Raw genomic sequence first — 22545 nt, 5'->3', positions numbered from 1 at the left:
GCCTAATAATCTAGGGAATATAGGACCTTAATGCCCGTTTTCACTATAAATGCCTAATGTTTGAGTGACCCCTATACCCCTAACAAAATTCCTGTTATGTGTTACCATATAAATCACAAAAATTAGGAATTGATGGTGAAAACGGGCATAAGTCAAGTAAGTCATACTCTTACGATATTCTTTGACACCAATGGCCAATCATGATTAACACCATAAGATATTATAATAAAGATAGATAAAAAAAAAAAGTATTAAATTTCGCAGCCACCCCGTATAATCACGAGTTTGTACAGAGGTTTGTTAGGACAGTTGCGTTTTATTGGTTATTTATTATGATTTATATTGTGCAAGAGTATATAAAAGGAAAAAAACATGCCAATTCCCCAAACTGCACCTAACACCACCACTGGCTTCACGATGAAAATCTTTCTGGTGAGACACACTTTCTTTAATTTGAGTGGAGCGACAAACCTTTAAAGGACATCATCCATTTTGGTCCAAAATCAAAAGTGCCGGCCAAAAAATAAAAGTGCTGTATTCTGATAGAATACGTCTGCCTTAGCATTTATTACTATGGCACCAAAGCTGTGTAGCACCACTGTGCATCGTAGTACCTATTTGGGTTCTAAAAATATATGAAACGACTGACTGATCTCAAATACTACGACGCACAGTGGTGCTACAGCTTTGGTGTCATAGTAACAAATGCTAAGGCGGACGTATTCTGTCAGAATACAGCACTTTTTTTTTGTTGGCCGGCACTTTTGATTTTGGACCAAAAATATATGAAACGTGGATGATGTCCTTTCAAATTGCGATTTCATAGTAGGCCCTCAGCTCAAAAATAGGTAATATTACGCTCAAACAGCATGCCTAAATGGGAAACATCATCATCATCAGTTAGTCTCTAGTCTCCACACTAGGTCATCCAAAGGGTGACAGAGCGCGCTATGCTCTGAGATTCCCTGAGTGTCGAGAAGTGAGGAGATCAACAGAAGAATCTTAATCTAGCCTGCAAACTCAAGTGAAGTTGCAGGCAACCTTTAACTCGTAGAACTTGATAGCCATTGAGGAAGGAATTTCTCGAGTACCGGCAGACAAGCTTCATACTCCGTGTACCAACCAACCATCCGGTGAAGGTCGCGTGAAGCACCTGAATGCGGGCAACGCAGGACCGGTCTTTGTTGAAATCTTTGGGGGATGCCTCTCTCCAACCATCGACGTCTTTTTAGATGATTTAACTATACTCCTGACTGCACCGCGTATGTGACTGCACCAGGCAGTGTGCCAACAGAGAGAGATGGCGGGACATCAACAATGCCTCAACGTGACCACGACTGCTCTGCCAAGAGCGAAACGAATAAGATAAAGAAAAAGAATATTCCTGAATTCAAATTGCCTTTCTCAGATTCTTTTGCAATTTTTTCCAGGTGTGCCTCCTCGCGGGGCTGGCTTGCGTTGCCGCCTCACCCCAATCCTCCGCCGGCGCGTCGACATCTCCCGTATCAGCTGTAGCTAACGCTTCCGGATCACCAGGACAATCGTCAGCCGCTGGAGCAGTAGCCCAGAATGCAGCTCAAGGCAGTACAGCAGCAGCGGGAGCGGCAACGGGACAAACTGCTAACGTCGTAGCTCAGGTCTCGGGTGGAACAGGACAGGTTTCTGCGGTTGGATCCAGCAGACCACCTCTGATTGCTCCCCCATCTATTCCCCCCCCTATCTATATTCCAGGCTAATTAATTATTAATTAGTATTTACAAAGCACACCTGTTTAGAAGCAAAATTTAACACTGTTGGATTGAAATTGTAATTTGATGTTGTACGCGCCAGCATTAAAACCTCATACATTTCAAACTCATGTCACACTATTCTATCACTCATTCTGACAGTCCTTTTTCCTATCCTCTCCCTCCCACCTTCAGTCTCGCTCTCGCATCGCAACGCGCCGCTTCGCCTACCTATCTGGGCGTTAATACTAAATAAGTATCCAAAATAAACCAATTCAAATAAACCCAAATCGCGCGCTAAACTCATCTCAATAAAAATTCAAGTGTTTGTGAAAGTGAAAGAAGAACCAAGCTTGGACCGTCCTGTGGAGTCTGCTCAATCGAAGGTATCCCATCCCGTTCCTATCCCAATCTCCTACAACTCCTTTCTGGTCCTACCGAGCCGCATGGTTCATTTCCTATCCTTTACACTTACAGAAAATCACAACTACACATTTTCACGCATCCGTCATTTTGACAACTCTCTAGAAAATTCTAGAAAATTCGCTCGTTTGACACATTCTTTCTGGAAAGTTCGATTCGTTTGATATTTGACACATTCTAGAAATTACTATTCGCTCAAACGTCAACTCGTTGTTTGTAAACACGTGTATTTTTTAAATTCAATCTTTTAAAATTTTATTTCAATTCAATTTCAAATTCGCTTACATACGCTACGCATTTTATTTTCCTACTGGATTATAAATAAATACGCACAACTCAACTCATTTTTAACGCTAGCTCTCGTGCGTGTGTTTGCTCACCTACAATACAATGGAGGGAGTAAAACGCAAAATTAATTTGCTTGAAGCTAAAAAAGAAGCGCTTTTTCAGAGGGTTCAGGAACTATACGACCTCAGCCTAAAGGTCTCCGACCCTCAGATTGAACAAATTTTCATGTCTCGCATGCATTCGATTGAAAAAACAAGATCGGATTTTCTTGATACTATTGACGAACTTAATTTGTGTTATATGAAAAATGATGAGGAACTCAAACCTACATTTGCCGCACTCAACTCGTTTGACGATTTGTACTGTAACATCCTTTCGGTGCAAAGCTCCATCGCACAACTCAAAGCCAACACAGAGCGTCGCAAACAGGATTTCATAAAAAAATTACCGCCTTTAGAACTAGTCTCTTTCGACGGAGCCCCTTCCAAGTGGCCCGTTTTCTACCAAAATTTTAAAACGCTTATTCATGAGAACACTGGTTTGTCTCCAGGTGAAAAGGCTCAATACCTTATAGGAAAACTTTCCGGAAAAGCACTTACAATTTGCTCGGGTATTCCACCTACTGGTGAGAACTATTACATAATTTGGAACAACCTATTAGAAAAATACCAAGACATAAGAGTACAAGCCTCTATGTATTTGGAACAGTTAATAAACTTCAAATCGCAATCTTTAGATGAATTTTTGGAACAGTATTGCTCAGCTGAAGCTGCCTTACGACGTTTACAGATTGATGACCTTTCCGATTTCATTTTGACTCATATTGCTCTCAGTAAATTAGACAAAGACACTCTAAATTTATTTGAACAATCCATTAAGCACGTAAAAATGCCTACGTTTAATGATCTCAAGACTTTTATAAAAGAACAGAATAAAATCCATGCTTTACGCTTATGTTTTACGCAGAATAAGCCGTACGTTAATAATAAAACGAATTTCGCATCGCAGTCTAAAAACTCGAAACCGACACAGTCGTTTGTTTCTAATACAGCTTCTGGAGTAAAACTCAATCAACATTACTTCCAATCTCAACCGAATTCGCAAGGCTCATACACTCCATCCGCTGTACGCAAGAATTGTCAACTTTGTAAGACGGAACCTGAACATGCCCTGTTCAAATGCAGTTATTTTCTCTCGAAAAATGCGCCAACTCGCCACTCTTTAGTTACTAAATGTAACTTTTGCCTCAATTGTTTAGGCTTTCATAACATTAAAGATTGCAGATCTCAAAATCGTTGCTCAGTTTGCCAACGGAAACATCACACTCTTATTCATATAGATAATTTTAACGTGAATAGACCTATGACGTCACAGCAGCTGACTTGCAGCGCTACGCTTTCGCCGACCGACGCGTCCATGTCCGCGCCCGGTCCGGTCACGCCGCCGTTGCAATCGATGCCAACCAACAATGTATCTCTCTCTGCAGTCACGCCGTCGATCGCTGATGAATCTAGTACCACGGTCTTATTACCCACCGCGTCAGTGTATACTTATGACAATAATAAGACGTGTCAAAAATTACGCGTGTTTCTAGACACAGGTTCGATGAGCAACTTTATCACAAATAAATGTTGTGCGCGACTGAACTTAAAAGTCAATCCGCTACCTACCACTATTAAGGGCATAGGTCAGTCTGAAAGTGTGTCGCTAGGATATGTATCTTTCACAATTGCCTCACGCTTTGATCCCAGGTGTAAATACACAATTAACGCACGCGTCATTGATACAATAACCGATTATTTACCTAATGTAAGGGTTGACATAACCCAGTTATCGCATTTACAAGGTCTTCCTATGGCTGATGACAGCTTCGATATCCCTGCTGAAATCGATTGTTTGTTAGGCAATGAGATATTCCCGCTTCTTTTAGGTAGTAATAAAATAACTTCACCGCAATCCTCTGTCATCGCCATCGAAACCACGCTCGGATATCTCGCTATGGGACGCGCTCAGTGCTACTCAACTCATTCACGCAATGATAATAAAGCATTCTTTTGCAATGTAGACTCGCACTCATTAGAATCACTCACGCAACGCTTTTGGGAGCTTGAAAGTGTACCTACTAAGAGACACATCAGCCCTGACGAGGAAATATGTGAAAACATTTTCCAATCAACTCATTCTCGCGACGACTCTGGGACTTATACAGTTTCTTTGCCATTTAAACTCGACCCATCAGAACTCGGCGATTCTTATTTTACTGCTAGGCGTCGCTTCTATAACTTAGAAAAAAAGTTAGACTCAACTCCGGGCTTACGCACTAACTATAATGAAAATATTCAAGACTGTATCGATCGCGGTTTTCTGTCAAAAGTTGAAAACGCATCGAATTCAGAGGAAAATACTCCAAATTATTATATACCTCATCATGCAGTATACCGACCAGATAAACTCACTTCAAAAATTCGAGTCGTTTTAGATGCAAGTTGTAAAACAACCTCTGGAAAGTCGTTAAATGATGTTCTTTACACTGGCCCAAACTTACAAAGTAATATTTTTGATCTTTTAATTAACTTACGCATTTTCTCAGTCGCTTTATCTGCTGATATTGAAAAGATGTATTTCTGTGTAAAGCTTGATCAAAATCACCACCCGTTTCAACGCATATTATTTCGATTTGATCCTGAATCACCGATTGATACTTATCAATACAATAGGGTTTCTTTTGGCGTTTCTAGCTCGCCTTACCTCGCTATGCGTGTCGTTCGCCAACTCGCTGAGGACGAGCGCGCGAATTATCCTATCGCCGCGTCTGAAGCTCAATCCTGTATGTATATGGACGATTATGTCTCACCGATGGACGGGTTAGAAAAAGCTGAACAATCTTACCATCAAATGGTTAAGATGTTCATGGCCGGGGGGTTTAAAATGGTTAAGTGGATCTCGAACAACCCTGAGCTTATAAATAAGATTCCCGATTCGCATAAAAATCCACAGCTCGTCGATTTTGACACTGACTCAGAAATTACGACAAAAATCATAGGCATGCAGTGGCTTCCTAATGATGACGTTTTTCTTTACAAAATTAACTCTACTAACTCTGACCAATGCACAAAACGCACGATTCTTTCCGCAACCGCTAGATTATTCGACCCTTTGGGTTTGCTAGGCCCTGTGACAGCGTTTCTCAAACTCTTAATTCAAGAATGCTGGCAGCGCGAACTTGAATGGGATCAGCCAGTTCCAGACTCAATAAAAAATAAATGGAATCGGTTTGATAGTGAGATTAACTATTTATCGCAATTAAAAATATCTCGTCATATAGGAATCACCGCGGGTTGTCACGTCACTATCATGGGCTTCGCGGACGCCAGCGACGTATGCTACGGAGCTGTAGTTTATGTGCGCGTGAGCTCTGATGCAGATTCACCCGGTGAAGTCTTTCTTATCGCATCCAAATCGCGCGTCGCGCCTTTAAAGAAAATATCTCTTGCGCGGCTTGAACTGTGCGCAGCGCTGCTCTTGACAAATCTTTTATTATCGGTTCGCGATAGTATAGAGAATCGTTATCCTGTTAACTCAATTTACGCATTTTCAGACTCGACTGTCACTCTCACGTGGATACATTCTCCCGCGTACAAATTTCACACATTTGTTGCGAATAGAATTACTGAAATTAATTCGAAACTCAACGCAAAAATTTGGCATCATGTTAATGGAAATGAAAATCCTGCAGATGTAATATCGCGACCTGTAACTCCTAAAGCATTATTAAATCAATTAAATTGGTTTCACTCTCCTCAATGGACAGCTCAGCCAATCTCGCAATGGCCTATCGAGCCATTTCAAGTTTCATCTAACAGTGTTCGACTGGAAGAGAAAACTATCGCTCTTGTTTCAGAGACAAACTCTCAATCGAACTCTCACCCTTTCGATCGATTAATTGATCGCATTTCCACGTACCCAAAATTATTACGCGCTACTGTGTACGTGTTACGCTTCGCTAAAATACTACGTTCAAACGGAGTGGTTACATCCTCTGATTTAGAACTCGCTGAACTCTATTTAGTACGCCATATACAGGCACTATTTTTTACTCAAGATATGCACGCAATTAAAAATAATAAACCCTTTAACAAATCGCTTCTCAAACTTAACCCTTTCATTGACTCTGATAATATACTTCGTGTCGGAGGTCGACTCACTCACTCTCAACTCAACTATGGACAAAAGCATCCAATCATTCTATCGCCAAAACATCGCTTCACTCAACTTTTAGTTGATTACTTTCATGTATGTAATTTACATACTGGTCCTTCACTTCTACTCAGTCTGCTTAGACAGAAATTTTGGATACTTTCCGCACGTAACTTAGTACGTCAAAGAGTGCATCAATGCAATATCTGTTTTCGTTTAAACCCTAAATCTACAAACCCTCTTATGGGCGACTTGCCATCATTTCGCGTTTCAGAAGCTAAAGCCTTTGTTTATACATCGGTCGATTATGCAGGTCCCTTCTTTATTACTCACATTCGCCGCAGAGGTGTTAAAAGCCAGAAGGCTTATATTTGTTTATTTTGCTGTCTTACAACTAAGGCTCTACACATAGAGTTAGTTTCAGACTTAAGCTCTGATCTATTTCTCGCCGCTTTTCGTCGATTCATTTGTAGAAGAGGCCCCGTTTCCATGATATATAGCGACGGAGGTACTAACTTCATTGGCGCTAAACGCAAGCTTGACGAAATTTACGCTCTTTTAGAATCTGACTCTCACAAAAATTATTTAAGTTCACATTTGGCTGAACAACGCATTAAGTTTCTTCATAGTCCACCATATGGTCCGCACTTTAACGGCATCACAGAGATAAATGTTCGTTATGTAAAAACGCATCTTTATAAAGTTATTGGTCTTCAAGTGTTAACATACGAAGAGTTCAACACTGTACTTGTACAAATAGAAGGCTTATTGAATAGTAGACCATTGTGTGTTCTTAGCTCTGACCCATCTGATATATCCGCTCTCACTCCCAATCACTTTCTCAATATAACTCCACTGAAATTCTTACCAGTAGAGGATGTCTCTGATATTTCTGACAATCGGTTAACGCGTTATCAGTTAGTCAATAAATTAGTGCAAAGCTTTTGGCGTCGCTGGAGTCAGGAGTATTTAACTTCTCTACAACGCCGTGAAAAGTGGAATACGGTGACCAAACCGATAGATGTGGGCTCTGTTGTTGTTATAAAAGATGACAATGCGCATCCTCTTTGTTGGCCATTGGGTGTGGTTGTGGAAGTATATCCCGGAAAGGACAAAATCATTCGCACCTTAAAAATTCGCACTGCAACCGGTATTTATGTTCGGCCTGTAGTTAGAGTTTGTCCTCTTCCTTTACAGTAACTCAAATAATGCTCTTAACTTAATTTTATTCTTTATTTATAATTTAACTCAACTTTAACGCTTATTTAACTCAAATTTAACTCGTTTAGTTCTCTCTAACGCATGTTTTTTTACGTTTTTAACTTTTTTTTACAAACGCTACTCAATCTAGAGGAAGACCTCTAGGCCGGGGGAGTTGTACGCGCCAGCATTAAAACCTCATACATTTCAAACTCATGTCACACTATTCTATCACTCATTCTGACAGTCCTTTTTCCTATCCTCTCCCTCCCACCTTCAGTCTCGCTCTCGCATCGCAACGCGCCGCTTCGCCTACCTATCTGGGCGTTAATACTAAATAAGTATCCAAAATAAACCAATTCAAATAAACCCAAATCGCGCGCTAAACTCATCTCAATAAAAATTCAAGTGTTTGTGAAAGTGAAAGAAGAACCAAGCTTGGACCGTCCTGTGGAGTCTGCTCAATCGAAGGTATCCCATCCCGTTCCTATCCCAATCTCCTACAGATGTAAAAATTAAACACCGAATTTGATCGCAGTTTGCTGTTTTCATTATTTTTGTAATGTATGTCCCTTTTCATTTTTCTTATAGGTATCTAAATTGTATTTAAGTACTCATCATCATCGGATCTAACCATTACAGGAACACGACCCTCTCCAATTTACCAGAGGCAAATGGAGGATTTAGCCTTAATTTCCCACACGGCCAGACGGAGTAGGTAGGCCTGAAATGTTCGCACATTTGTTCCTTCATCACGACATCCTCGAAATTCCAAAAGTGGGCCGTGTGGGTTCAATAGAGTAGAATCACATAGTATGGATTGTTAATTCGTTCCTTTTCCCTCTGATGTTAATTTACAAAACAAAATATTACAATCAGACACTAAGAAATTAAACCAAATCCATTTTTGATCTAATAAGACGGCTCTTAGCTCCAATTTTCGCAGACAGCCCGTAAAATATTATAGGAAATAGTAATAAATTACAAAAAGTAACAAATTTCAACGCCTAATGCCTCCTCTACAAATTTATTTCGCAGCAACCAAGATATTATTTCAAAATTACGAATGATTTATGTTCTAAATAAGATATTAGCTCCTGTCGGCGAGTTGGGAAAGTTTGTGAGCTAGGTCACAGGGAGAATAGATCAGTAGGGAAATTTAAAACCCGCCAGGTTCCTGATTTGAATTCTGTGTTCTTGAAAAGACAATGCCGGAAATTGGCGTCTTTTTTTTTCGCGCGGCCATCGACCAAACCTTGTTTTTTGATTACAAAATAGTGAAATAAACCAAACTTACTATGACATGTATGTATACCACTAAACTCAGTCTGAACTGAGTTACGAGCGTTAGAAGTTTGATGATTTTACATACTAGATTTGCTTTTTGCGCGCAAGTACAAAACTTGTGAAGAAATTGCAACAAAATAGTGACATTATAATTTTATGATTTATGAACGCCTGTCTTCCTGAGTCTTGAATATCGTATTGTCATTGAATTGTTGAAAAATTACTCGAGACTGGATTCAGTCTATATTCGTTTATAATCATAAACGTTTTATTTTTTATTGATACACCTACTTAGGTGTTTCTATTAACTAACACTTCGAATTTTTTTTCATAACAACTCTAATTTGGCCCTAAATCTAATATTAGTCAAAAATTGGATATGTTTTGATTTGATTTTTGGTTAAACAGTCTTTTCAAACAATGATGATAGTCCGTACGTCCATTAGAGTTCTTTAATACAATCTGTAATCAATCCGATGTTGCTCTTTTGTTTTTACTATGGCTAGACATTGCATATTTTACACTTTTAATCTTAGAATGTGACGTTGACATTTCGAGGAAAAATGAATTTATGTTTATACCTTACGAAGCAGATCGAGATTGGAAAAAACAGTATACTATGTATTTAAACTACACTAGTGTCAGCTCGTGTTTTACCCGCATCTGCTTTAGTTTTTCAAAGAATGTTTTTCTCATTATAACTGGTAGTAAACTACATACTAGTCACACTAGAAAACGTCACCTACATATTTGTTTCAACACTTTTGTGATCCACAAAATACATTATAGATTTGTACTTCATTTTTCACCAAATATAGCTTAATATGGTCCTTTATTAAATGTACCTAATCTAAGTATCGCTTACCACAATAATTACTAAGGTTGAGTTGCACCACCTTATTTTAACCGTAACAATAACAATAACCGGTGCTTTTTGTATGGAGTTTGACAGATTCTTGACGTTTGTCAAGGTTAAAGTAAGATCGAGCAACTCAGCTTAAAACTGGTTCATCATAAAAGGCTACAAACACACAGTTAATAGGCATAGATACATTTCAACAAAATGTTCCACCAAACTAAAAACAAAGCATTTCACATAATTCGAAATCCTATACCTAAATCGGCTGAATCCTATCTAGGTATACCTACCTAAAAAGGATACAGCTATACAGAAGTGAAACAATAGGTGGCAACTACCCGAATATTATTGGAAATATCGAAGTTTTAATTATTTGGGAGCCGAGCGTGCTCCAATCCAGTGGAAAAGAAAATACGAATTTCCCAAACTACTATAGGTTATAAAGAGGGTAGATAAAGAAGGGCCACTTCTAATAACATACAGCAAGAATGCGGTCCGTGATAAAATCTTATCGATGATTTAGAAATGACGAAATCGTTAGGAAAACCAAAGTGACTGATATTCAATTGGGAGTGGGCGGCGCACATAATTAGCTCTACACTACGTCTACCGGCCCGTGGTCACCACTCGAGAACTTTTCTTCCCCAACGACCATCAGCTCTACGAGCTAGTGCCGTCTCTTGTTTTATTTGGTAGGAACTATCATATGATTCTTATAAGGCGTTGCCACAACTAAAACTAGGTGGACCGACGATGTATCTGTATGTGGGCAGCGCAGGACTGGTTGTAATGTAAACCCTTGGGGGAGGCCTTTATCCAGCAGTGGACTTCATTAGGCTGAAACTGTAGCTGAAACTGAAGTAGGCCCCTTTCAGGGCAACCCATCATCATCATCATCATTTTCAGCCATAGGACGCCACTGCTGAACATAGGCCTCCCCACATCGCACGGTTGGTAGCGGCCTGTATCCAGCGCCTTCCTGCTACTTTTATCAAGTCGTCGGTCCACCTTGTGGGTGGATGTCCTACGCTGCGTTTTCCGGTACGCGGCCTCCATTCCAGAACCTTGCTGCCCCATCGGCCGTCAGTTTTGCATACCAGGGCGACCCAAATACACTGATATTATGCGCTGAGTCTACTGAAGATAACTGTATTGTTTTACTGTGAATTTTCGGTTAAAATGGGTCTCCATTTTAGCAACTTAGATTGAAAACTCTTCGCAACTTTATGTAAAGTGTAAACTGTAAAATACTGGCTTAACTGTGTACGGAGACTGTTGAAATGCAGTTAAAATGTCACTTCAATTTTAACTTTATCTGGGATAAAGTTTTATGCGACGAATAGTGTTGTTTTGGAGAAGTTGCAACGTGCTACTACCATTTATTATTTACATAAGTTTAATGACACACTTGCAAAAAAGTTGATTAACCGACTTCAACAAAAGGAGGTTTGTATTTCGAAAAAAACTTACAATAACAAAACGGTTAATAAAGATACATGTATAGGATAGACTCAATTAGAGGCCACAATTTACAACATTTATACAAGCCGATCGAGCTAACTGCGCCTGTCATCCGTGACGTCACATCGACGCTCTGGTACGGGACGGGGTGAATGCGAGAAAATGTGCGGATGAGTGCGAGGGTTAGTCTCATTCCAGCCAGGTGCGTTGATAACTCAACGGGTTGTATGTTCAATTCGCATCAACTAAAAGGCAAAGAAGTAAGTGCTATCATCAACGGGACTATTCCCACCTCTCTTTCCCACCACTGCAACTCCTGTGTAGCCAGGATCTACAGCTTGACCGCCAATAACCCAACCAGTGGAGGTCATTTAGTATCCACTGCAAGAGAATCTTTAATTTATCAGAGGAAAATTGAGGATTTAGCCTACACTCCCCACGCTGGCCAGACGGGTTGGGGAGGCCTGACATTTGCATATTTTTCCCATGGTCGCCTCTTACGATATGTCCCACAATGCCTATGCCTATGGCCAGTCGTCGTATGCCGATACTCGTAAGTATTTGACCGCAATCGCACCTGATGTTAGATGAGATGCAGTCTAGAATATCAACTGTTTAATTTATGCGTCATAGTCACCCTATTATCCTTCTGTAGTAAGTTATTTAATTTTTACAGTGATGTTTATTAGGACAGTTGCAATTAATTGTTTTTTAATATTAATACGGTTAATTATGAGGCACAAGAGTACGTATTTAAAGGAAAAAACATGCTAAATCTTCACACTGCACCTTGGAAGAACCACTGGCTTCACAATGAAAATATTTTTGGTGAGACACATTCTATTTTATCATGCCAACAATCTGTTATGTATTTTTATAACAACCTATTTTATAATATGATCTCATATTATCAAGCCCGTATTATAAAAGGGCACTCTCTCACTCAGCCTTCAGGACCGATCATTGTTTAATTTTTTGAGGGAGGCCTTTGTTTAGCAGTAGACTATTTTCGTAGTAGAAACCCTATTCTGAATTCTTGGAATACTTTTTTGCTAAGTTTCCCTGCACTGACATTAAAATTTCTTGGCGTTAAGAGTTGCATTGCTAAATTATAAATAACTTGAAAAAATGTAACTGCCTTAGGCGGGAATATAACGCACTACCTTTTGTTTGCCGAACGACTGCTCTTCGAAACGCTGGCCGTAAAAGCGTATTACACTTGAAAATTTCGACGGGTTCATCCAGTGTCTAAGTAGCTCAGATGGAAGAGCAGTCGCCCGGAAAGGTCGTGGGTTCAAACCCGCCTTAGGCAGTTCGATTTTTTCAAGTTTTTTATAATGTACTGACGTTGTTTTGGTAACCAGGAGAGGTTAAAGGTAGCTGGAAGGCGCAGGCCGCTACCAACCGGGCAACATGGAAAGCATTTCATGAGGCCTATGTTCAGCAGTGGACGTCCTATGGCTGAGATGATGATGATGATGATGATGATGATGATGATGATGATGATGATGATGATGATGATGATGATGATGATGATGATGATGATGATGATGATGATGATGATGATGATGATGATGACATTGTTTTCAGGTGTGCGTCTTCCTCCTGGCATGCGTTGCAGCATCGCCCCAAGTTTCGTTAAAATCCAACGTCAATATCAGATCTCAGCAATCCTCAGCAGCAGACGCTGGTGAAATACACTCAACATCAAATAAACCGCACCTTCCGCGACGCGAACTTTAAAGATTTTCTTCTGACACAATCATGGTACCCCAACAATATTGATGTTATTTGAAAGCCAAATAAATATCCTTAAAGAAAAATACATTTCATTTCTAAATAAATGATTAACATATACCATAAATGTGACTTGAAAATAGATCTCACTTTGGGCTCACCTCTGGGATCAATTAGACCAATTTTTATGGTTATAAAACCAAATAAAGATCTCACGTATCCTCTTTAACAGATAGATAGCGATTAATCCCAACTTAACAGTTTTATAGTCATAAAAAATGGCTATAGCGTAACTACCTATTTTTTGAAGAAGTGACTCTGGATCCTTGTAAAGACACATTTTTGGGGTAAAAACCTTTCCTTTAATGAAATGAAGTTTAGAACTAGGCTTTCAAATGGTACCAATGTTGGTGGAAAGTGGGGATGCATACGTTTGATAAGTGCTTGTCGCGGGAGGTGCGATTTATTTGATGCCGAGTGTATTTCAAAATCCACAGAGTAACTCCGGATCAGCGCGAGGGACGTCGATTGTAGTTAAAGTCGCTAATGAGGCGGACGAAGTTGTTGCGGCTGCCTCCGTCAAACCACCTCCGATTTCTCGATCTTTGCCTATTCCTATCGGTCAATAAATAAATAAATAAAATCGTTTTGTTTACTTTTAAAAGCAGGTACTTACATTAATCTGAAGCTGTATACCTACCTGTGGCAGGAAGCCCCGCTCTTTTTACAATGGTTATGATAATTTAAGTACATAGGTAAATCTTTAACACTAGTATGTTAAATAAAATATCTTTTTTTAGATTTCAGTACCTACAAAAGTTTTAACAGTGGCAAATTCTTACAGTTTTTAAATAAAGATCGATTCTCACTTTTTATAAATGTACGTGTGTGTCTATAACGCTCAACGCTCGAGTTATTCGTCAACTCGCACCTCTAAAGATGCGAGTTGGCACCTTCTGTTTTTTATGTCATCAACTCGCACCTTTTTGAAATCTGACGTGTTTATGTATAGTCATCTACAAAAATGTTTTAATAAATTACATAAATTGAATTGTGTAAGACACTTGCAACGACTTGAGTTTAATAATAAAACAATATGTACTTTTCAGATAGGTTTATATGATGCAAACGTTGTAATAGGGCCAGAGACATGATTTTTTTTGTTGTACAAAGGTAATACGAATGGCTTTCTGGGTATTTTAACGCCCGTATTCACAAACGATACTTGCTTAAGAGCGTTTACGCCGATGGGCGCAAAAACAGTACTTTTTCAACTCGTTACAATCATTAACCAGTAATATTACAAATATGTTATAGGCATAAATAGTTAGGCAATTTCGTCGTCTAAATAGTTAATTGAGAAAATATTGCGATTAGTTTAGTATTTAAGAATTCTATCAAGATAAGTCCACACAGGTTTTGTAAATTTCCACTTTAGCGTCAGTTTACAAGCTGAAATTTTTATAAAAATACTGTGAAAACGATTTAACAAACATTTATATCCTATAGCATAGATCCTTGGGCAAATAGTTATCTGAGAAAATTTTTAGATTTAAGCATTTTACAATAAGAAATCACAAATTAAAAAAACGTGAAATACCCAAAAATCAAAGTGATTTTTACACCATTATTCTTCTTTAATTCAACATAAAAATAGCTTAATATAATAAAATAACATCTTCTTTAAAATATTTACTTTGAAAAGATATATAATTCATTGTTATTGTTTTGCTATAAACATTTGGAAACTATTAAAAAACGCCGCGCACGAATCATTTCCAATGATGCCCCTTGAAACGCCGCGCTTCGCGTAAACGCTCTTAAGTGAAGCAGCAAATAGAACGCACAGTTGAATAGAGCTCTGTGATTGGTTCATGTGTTACCCTGTGCGTCCACACGTAATGTGAGACCTCATAGTAATGTTTGTGAATACGGGCGTAAGTATTTTATAAGTATCACCGCACCTGTTACTTAAAATTATTATTGTTTTTATTTTGTCAGAATATTACCTCTTATTTTAAAAGTTTTAATGTTTTCTTTATTTATAATAAATAATCAAAAGAACAAAACCAGTAAAACATAAAAACATGACAGATTTATTTGAACACTTCCTGTTTTCAGATTGAAATAGCCAAATTCAATCCCGTATGTTTGTGTGTGTGGCGCTTTTTTAACTTAAAACAAATTCCAAACAGTCACTATCGCATAACGCACAGCAAAAAACAACACAGCACTACATAAACCACCGGATAAAAAACAAAACGGCAACGAATCTTCATGTTTACGAGTTGCGAAGTTCCGGAAAAGTTCCGGGAAAGCTCGCAGAAGTTCCGGGTATCCGCAGAATGCCAATATAACTAATATGAGTTGCGATATTGTTCGGGATTACCGGAAGTAATAAAGTGCACGCTCCTAAACTTGATAGATAGCAGTCAATAATACATATGACGTCATCGCTAGAGATGTCATTAATCAGATGGATCTAATTAAATAAAGAGAGAAACTCACTGATGTATCAATGTTACAACAAAACTATTAGAGTAAAAAGCTCTTAGTAGGCACAACATTGTGACGCAGATTATTTTTATTTTATTTTGTTTTATTTTATTTTTAGGAATACAAACAGCATTCTATAACAAACAGCATTCTATAAAACCCATAAGTGGCTAAACTTATCGAAGTTATAACAGTATTTTTCTGCAAATATGCTTTTAAAAAGCGCTTTTACAGAAGCGAAAATCTGATGGTCGCGAGAAGCACCTGGATGCGTGCAGCGCAGTCATTGTGAAAATCCTTGGGGGAGGCCTTTGTCCAGCAGTGGACGTCCTTTAGTAAAAAGGGACGAATGATCGAATGAGATTACACACAGGGGTAAAGCAAAGAAGTAACTTTTATACGGTCCTAGAAAAAGACTTTTTAAGACCGCTCCGCCTTGGTGGAAACCGAGCCTTAGGAAGTTACAGCTCATAAAATGTCTTTAATAATAAAAGAAAAAAAGGCTTGAAGCAAAACCGACAATAAATCGTACTTTCAAAAATTAAACCTAAATGGCACCAAATCTTCTGCCTCCATATTTATTTCTTTAGCGTCTACAAAAGAGTTATTTTTCAAACGGCGGGTAGATTTGTACAGTCCTATCAACTTAAGCTGAGAATTGCATTTGTGTGAGTGATCGCCAAAAGTACAGTTAGTAAAACACATACAAATAAAATTAATGTTTTATTAAAATGAAGTCCATAAAACACAATGTGACCAACTGTCTAATTCTCGACCTCATAATGACTGAATCTTATAACTATTCTACTCCGCTCATTGCATCTTCATCTTCACTCTTGTCTGATGACTCATCAGAGTCAGAGCCTGTGTTAATAATTATTCAATTTGCATAATTTTTTTTTCACTTAAGGCTGCTTAATGGTTTTCGTACAGGAAATTCACTTACAATAGGAGCCAATTCACTAATATTTCGAACACAATCACATAAAATTACACGTCTATCTGCTACCAGTACCGGGGGCGAAGTGAAGTATGTGCGCGGCAGGGAAGTGACGCGTGGCGGACGCGCCGCGCCTCAGGCCGCTTGCTATAAACTAGTATAAACCGGTTTAAACCATGCGCGGGACGCGCCGCGCCTCAAGCCGATTGCCACTCTACACTATCGGTGTGCACTCACACAAATGCAATTCTCAGCTTAAGTTGAGAGGACTGTATCTACCGCAAAGTGTTCCGTTACACGAAATTTTAAGAAATATGGAAGCGTTGCTTGTAGACTAGTAAGAAGAATAGACGCCTCAAATGATAATTTCGAAGTCGAATAAAGTTTCACAGAAAATGTCATACAATCAATTTTGAGTCCAACCATCATCTGGGAAAATAATATGAGTTACAATGTGTCAATGTGTGAGAAGACGTAGTGTGGGCAGGCCTCCCACTAGGTGGACCGACGTTCTGGTGAAGGTCGCGGGAGGTGCCTGGATGCGGGCGGCGCCGGACCGGTCTTTGTGGAAATCTTTAGGGGAGGCCTTTGTCCAGCAGTGGACGTCATTCGGCTGAAACAAACGAGCAGTTACCTCGATCGGGTTGTACTTCCTATACTCGACACAGATTTTTTATAGCAAAATCGCACCTATGACTGATGCTAAAAATGTTTACTATGGCATGACATAATAATTATTATTATGTCATCACTCGCACAAGCGGTGTCTATCCCCACTTAGTCTGTGCGTATACCTAACCCGGCAACTCTTGCTAACTTTTCAATTAATCTTATCTCCCAAAATGGGACGTGTACCAAATAAATTCGGCAACATTTCTGTACTTTCCGCCATTTTGATGGTCCTCCCCGGATGTTCCACTTTAATTGAATTTGGAAGGTTCTGGGTTGTTTACTATGAATAATAAGTAACGGTTTTTTGAAGACATCGGCGTATGTGCATGGGGCTGTAAATTTGGTTTAGAATGTTTGGCCTTGGGACAAACAAAACAGTACCTTGTGTTGGGAGGATTAAAAAGCTCAAATAAGACAAAATCATTTGAAAAACATTCATAAAATAAAATCATGATTTTCTTCTTCTATCGAGTGGACAAGTAACAACTGAAGATCGAAAGATACATCAAAAAATATAAACTGGTACGCACACTAAAAACTAAATCAAAGAAAATTCATAAAGAATTCGTTTCAAAATGAAAGATTAGCACAAAATTATGTATACCTTCTTGATATCGGACTCAGAACATCTGTAATCTTCGTCAAATACCAGTGACTGTAGAACATTGGAGTAAGAAATTTTGAACTAATTATCAGTATTGACTATCATGCTTAACAAAGAATTACTCTGAACGGACTAAAATAATGGAACTCTTTTGTAACGGGACGCCATTGTAACTTTTTTTAGCTTAAAAGTTACCTACCCAGCGATGTAACACACATAGCTATTGGAAAGTGGGACCAGATTTCAGAGAAACCCTGGCATCATCCTAAGGCTTAAACTGGACGCACTGTTAGGATACCTAAATAAAAACTGTAGGGAAACTCAGGATTTAGCATACTCGACATATCAAACATACAGCAGAAACATACTAGGTCACGCACTCCCATCATGAATATTCAAACCTGTACTCGTACTGACGTAGATATATTGAATTTTCCTCAGTTACATACATTTATTCTACGTACGAACAAAATATAAATCTATTATAGTTGGACGAATTTTTATTTTGTCTCTTTTTAAAATCTCAAGAACTTATAAGAAGTTTCTTTAATGCTATAGTAAGTGGGTCTTCCGTTCACAAGGTGGACAGATGACCTTATAAAGATTGCAGGAAGACGCTAGATGCAGGTCAATCTGGAAATCATGGGGGAGGCCTATGTTCAACTGCGGATGTTCTGTTGTACTATAGCTCTATTTTTTTACCTAATAGCTCTAGCTTTGTTATTTTGTTGAACTTCTTCTTCTTTTCGTGTCGACAACAAACCTACACAGTGTCAGCCCAAAACTCCGCCACAAGAGTGGCGTTGTCAGTAGCACTCATCAAATCCTCCTGAGTGCAGTTGCTTGGGCACTCAGGGCATGACATCAGGTGCCTCATCGACTGGGGAACAAAACATTTTGTTGAACTAATAGCTCTATGTAGTAAAATACAGTAAAAAAAAAACATGACATTTTGTTGAACTAATAGCTCTATGTAGTAAAATACAGTAAAAAAAAAACGGAGAAATAGTGGTTTTAAACGTTAAAACTATCTACTGTTGTCAATTCGCATAAACGTGATGCTATGCTACGTTCAAGCCTGCTGTTTGCCAAAAGCTTAACTTATTTATAAAGAACTAGGAAGATAAAGCATAATATGATACACTGGGAAGCATATAGCTCGAAGAACTGATGGCCGCTGGGGCAGGAAAGTTCTTCAGTGGCGACCACGAGCCGGAGGACGTAGCGTGGACAGGCCTCCCACTAGGTGGACCGACGATCTGGTGAAGGTCGCGGGAGGTGCCCGGATGCGAGCGGCGCAGGACCGGTCTTTGTGGAAATCCTTGGGGGAGGCCTTTGTCCAGCTGTGGGCGTATTTCGGCTGAAACGAACGAACACTAGGAAGATGAGGTAACTTTTTTCGGCGGTAGTTTGTAAACGTATTCACATCGGCTCCCCAGTTATAAGCGATTTTAAAATAGTTAACAGTATATTTTTAATATCTATTTCATCAAAAATTATTCATCACACGTCACCTGATAACATATACTGGAGTGAAAGCTGTTCAATGTGTGTTTAGTAAAATACGTGCACATACCTGCCGGTGACTATCTCTAACGTTCACTTCACTAAAAACTCAAATAACACTCTATCATGGACAACCTTGGTAGCATCGTGGAAACACAACAAGCACTGGAGCAGTCACTCATGAAGAGGATGACTGAATTCGAAGCACATCTCCGCGCCACAAAGGTGTCATCCCCGGCGCAATCAGAGAATCTGAAGACACTTGCTCGCGAGTTCTACACGTTCCGAGATCACACAATGGGAGTTGTAGACCTGCTAAGACGGCAAATCCAGGAGGTCAGCAGGGCCGTGGACAGCATCGAGGCGAGGCACCGGCGCAAGTTCATCCTAATCACTGGTGTACCAGATCTTGACAGTGAAAACCTGATGTCATCCACTCTTTCGGTACTGAGGGATAACCTCGAACTCCCCGACATCACTTCGGCCTCCATTACTACATGCCACAGGCTCGGGAGATCCCAGGAAGGACGTAGCAGGCCAGTTATTGTGGGGTTCGCGAGCCAAGAAACCCGATCACTCATCTGGAGAAGAAAGACAATGCTGAAAGGTACCCCATTTGTCATCTCTGAGTTTTTGACGCGGACAAGGCAGACTCTGTTCCTGAATGCGCGAAGGCACTTTGGTATGAGGCGGGTGTGGTCTATGGACGGCAGCGTTTTCATCAAACTTCCGAATGGCGTCCGCGAACGAGTCTCCAATAGCGAGGAGCTAGACAAGCTCATGGAGCGCCACAGTCCAGTCGTCCCAGTTCCCCAGGAGCCCGTGCGGAAGCGCGCAGCCGAGCCGGCAGCGCGCGTCGCCGCTGCTGACGCCCCCATCCCGAAACCAGGAGCGTCCAAATCGCAGCGTACATGCAGATCAAAGTGATCTCCTCATAGTGCTATTGCCATACATCTACGTTGCTTTTGTTTGTCGCCGTCCATTTACTATTTTAGTTGCAGGTACAAGTAACTAATCAGCTTCACTGTCTTTAACATAGCTCACAATCTTTTACCCTCAATAAGTCACTACTCTTTTTATTTTCTAATTTAAGGTGTTTGTATTTAAAATTGTAATGTTTTGTTGTCGGTGTTTTGACAGTTCAGTGACAGCTGTTAGATGTCACGTCAAATAGGAGGCAAAGGCGTCAATAAATATTCGCTTTTAGTTATTTTTTGTGTAACGATGTAACGGTATTTTCATTTAACGTTATTATTTTATTCAAACCGTTATTATGTGTTTCTTCTGTTTTTTATTGGTTTTGTAAACAGTCAACCGGCGGGTAATGCACTACTATTAACCGTAATCGGTACAGCTTTATGTAGTAGTCCACTCGCGTATTTTTATTTTAGTTGTATTTTTTTTTATATATTTATTATTTTTATATTATAGTAAGTACACAAATATGTCAGATAACGACGAATCATTCGTTTCTGCTAGTGATCACTCCTCTTCTTTTTACTCTCTGCATTCTTCCAACTCCTCGTCTTCTCTTCACAACTCTCTCTTCCTCGAACTTCAAAATTGCGTTAATCTTCTTAATATCTGCCATATAAATGCGCAAAGCATACCCCAACATTACACCGAACTTCTCAACACTTTCTCTACCGACATCATCCACGCCTTGCTGGTCTCCGAGAGCTGGTTGAACCCTAACCTAAACTCGACATCGTACTCACTCCCTGGCTTCGTCCTGATCCGGAACGACAGGCTTGGTAAAAGAGGTGGCGGTGTCGCCATCTATCTTCGAAGCGATATACCTTTCAAAATCATATATTCTACACCGGGGGATTATTCTAATTCCATCGAATATATGTTTCTCGAGGTGCTCGTAAGGGGCACTAAGGCTGTTCTCGGAGTCGTATACTGTCCGCCTTCTGTCAACTACTTCTCCAAGCTGGAATCCGTGTTGGAATCAATATGTTCAGAATACGCGCATCTCATAGTCATGGGGGATTTCAACACTGATTTGCTCAAGCAGTCTTCCCAGGCTGCCAGGCTTCTGTCCATCCTGGATTCTGTCAATCTGTCTAACCTACCACTGGATCCCACTCATCACAACATCGACACTGATGACACCTGGTTAGACCTAATTCTTGTCTCTTGTCCGGAGCTCGCATCCAAGCATGGGCAGTTGCTCGCACCGGGTTTTTCTCGCCACGACCTGATCTTCCTCTGTTATAAGCTCCGTACGCCCAAACATAAACCTGAAACAGTACTCCTTAGGAACTTTGCCAGGATAAATCACGAGAGACTCCGCTCTGACGTATCTTCACTCGATTGGGGTGCGATCGCTCACGCGGATTGTGTCGACACACAGGTCAGCTTGCTCAATAGTCTTATACTGCAGCTTTTTGACGAGCATGCCCCGCTTCGATCCGTTCGCGTTAAACGCCCGCCGGCCCCCTGGATTACCAGTACGGTTCGTGCGGCTATGGCAAAGCGCGACCGGGCATTCCGCAACTTCAAGGGTGACCGTTCTATTGACAAGTGGAACGCGTACAAACACGCCAGGAACCGCTGTAACAACTTGACCAGAGCTGCGAAGCGCCGTCACTTTCATGATAGTGTGCTATCTTCTTCTAGCTCCGACGTCTGGAAATTCTTAAAATCACTGGGTCTTGGTAAGGCTTCTTGTAGTAATGCCCCTTCCTCATCCTTCACTCCCAACGAACTCAACTTACACTTCTCTTCGGCCACTCTCTTGGATGACACTACCAAACTCTCTACGATCTCTTACTTAAACTCTCTTCCTATTTCTTCTCCAAGCTCCTTTTCATTCTCCCCTGTCACCGTCGATGAGACCAAAAAGTTCATCCTCTCTATAAAATCAACAGCTGTTGGCCCGGATGAGGTTAGTAGAGCGATGATACTCATTATCCTGGACGACTTACTTCCTGTTATCACCCATATCATCAACTCCTCATTTGATCGCGGGTGTTTCCCTTCCACTTGGCGACTCGCCCATGTCATCCCTTTACCCAAACTCTCCAACCCTACCGCATTAAACCAATTTCGTCCTATCTCCATTTTACCCTTTCTCTCTAAAGTCCTCGAAGCTGCTGCTCACAAGCAATTCTCTAAATTTGTTCTAGAAAACCATCTCCTC

General features: G+C 40.0%; 1 long non-coding RNA gene across 1 annotated transcript; it reads left to right on the top strand.

The window, feature by feature from the left end:
- The first annotated feature begins 308 nt into the window (after nucleotides 1-308).
- Nucleotides 309-1818, top strand: LOC135083266 (uncharacterized). Its single transcript, XR_010259557.1, has 2 exons — nucleotides 309-432; nucleotides 1431-1818. It is a non-coding gene; the product is annotated as an uncharacterized LOC135083266 (long non-coding RNA).
- The last annotated feature ends 20727 nt before the right edge of the window (nucleotides 1819-22545 follow it).

This window comes from Ostrinia nubilalis, chromosome 23, assembly GCF_963855985.1.
Source record: "Ostrinia nubilalis chromosome 23, ilOstNubi1.1, whole genome shotgun sequence".
Lineage (NCBI taxonomy): Eukaryota > Metazoa > Arthropoda > Insecta > Lepidoptera > Crambidae > Ostrinia > Ostrinia nubilalis.
Note: the sequence above shows the minus strand (reverse complement) of the source record. Positions and strands in the feature narration are given on the sequence as shown.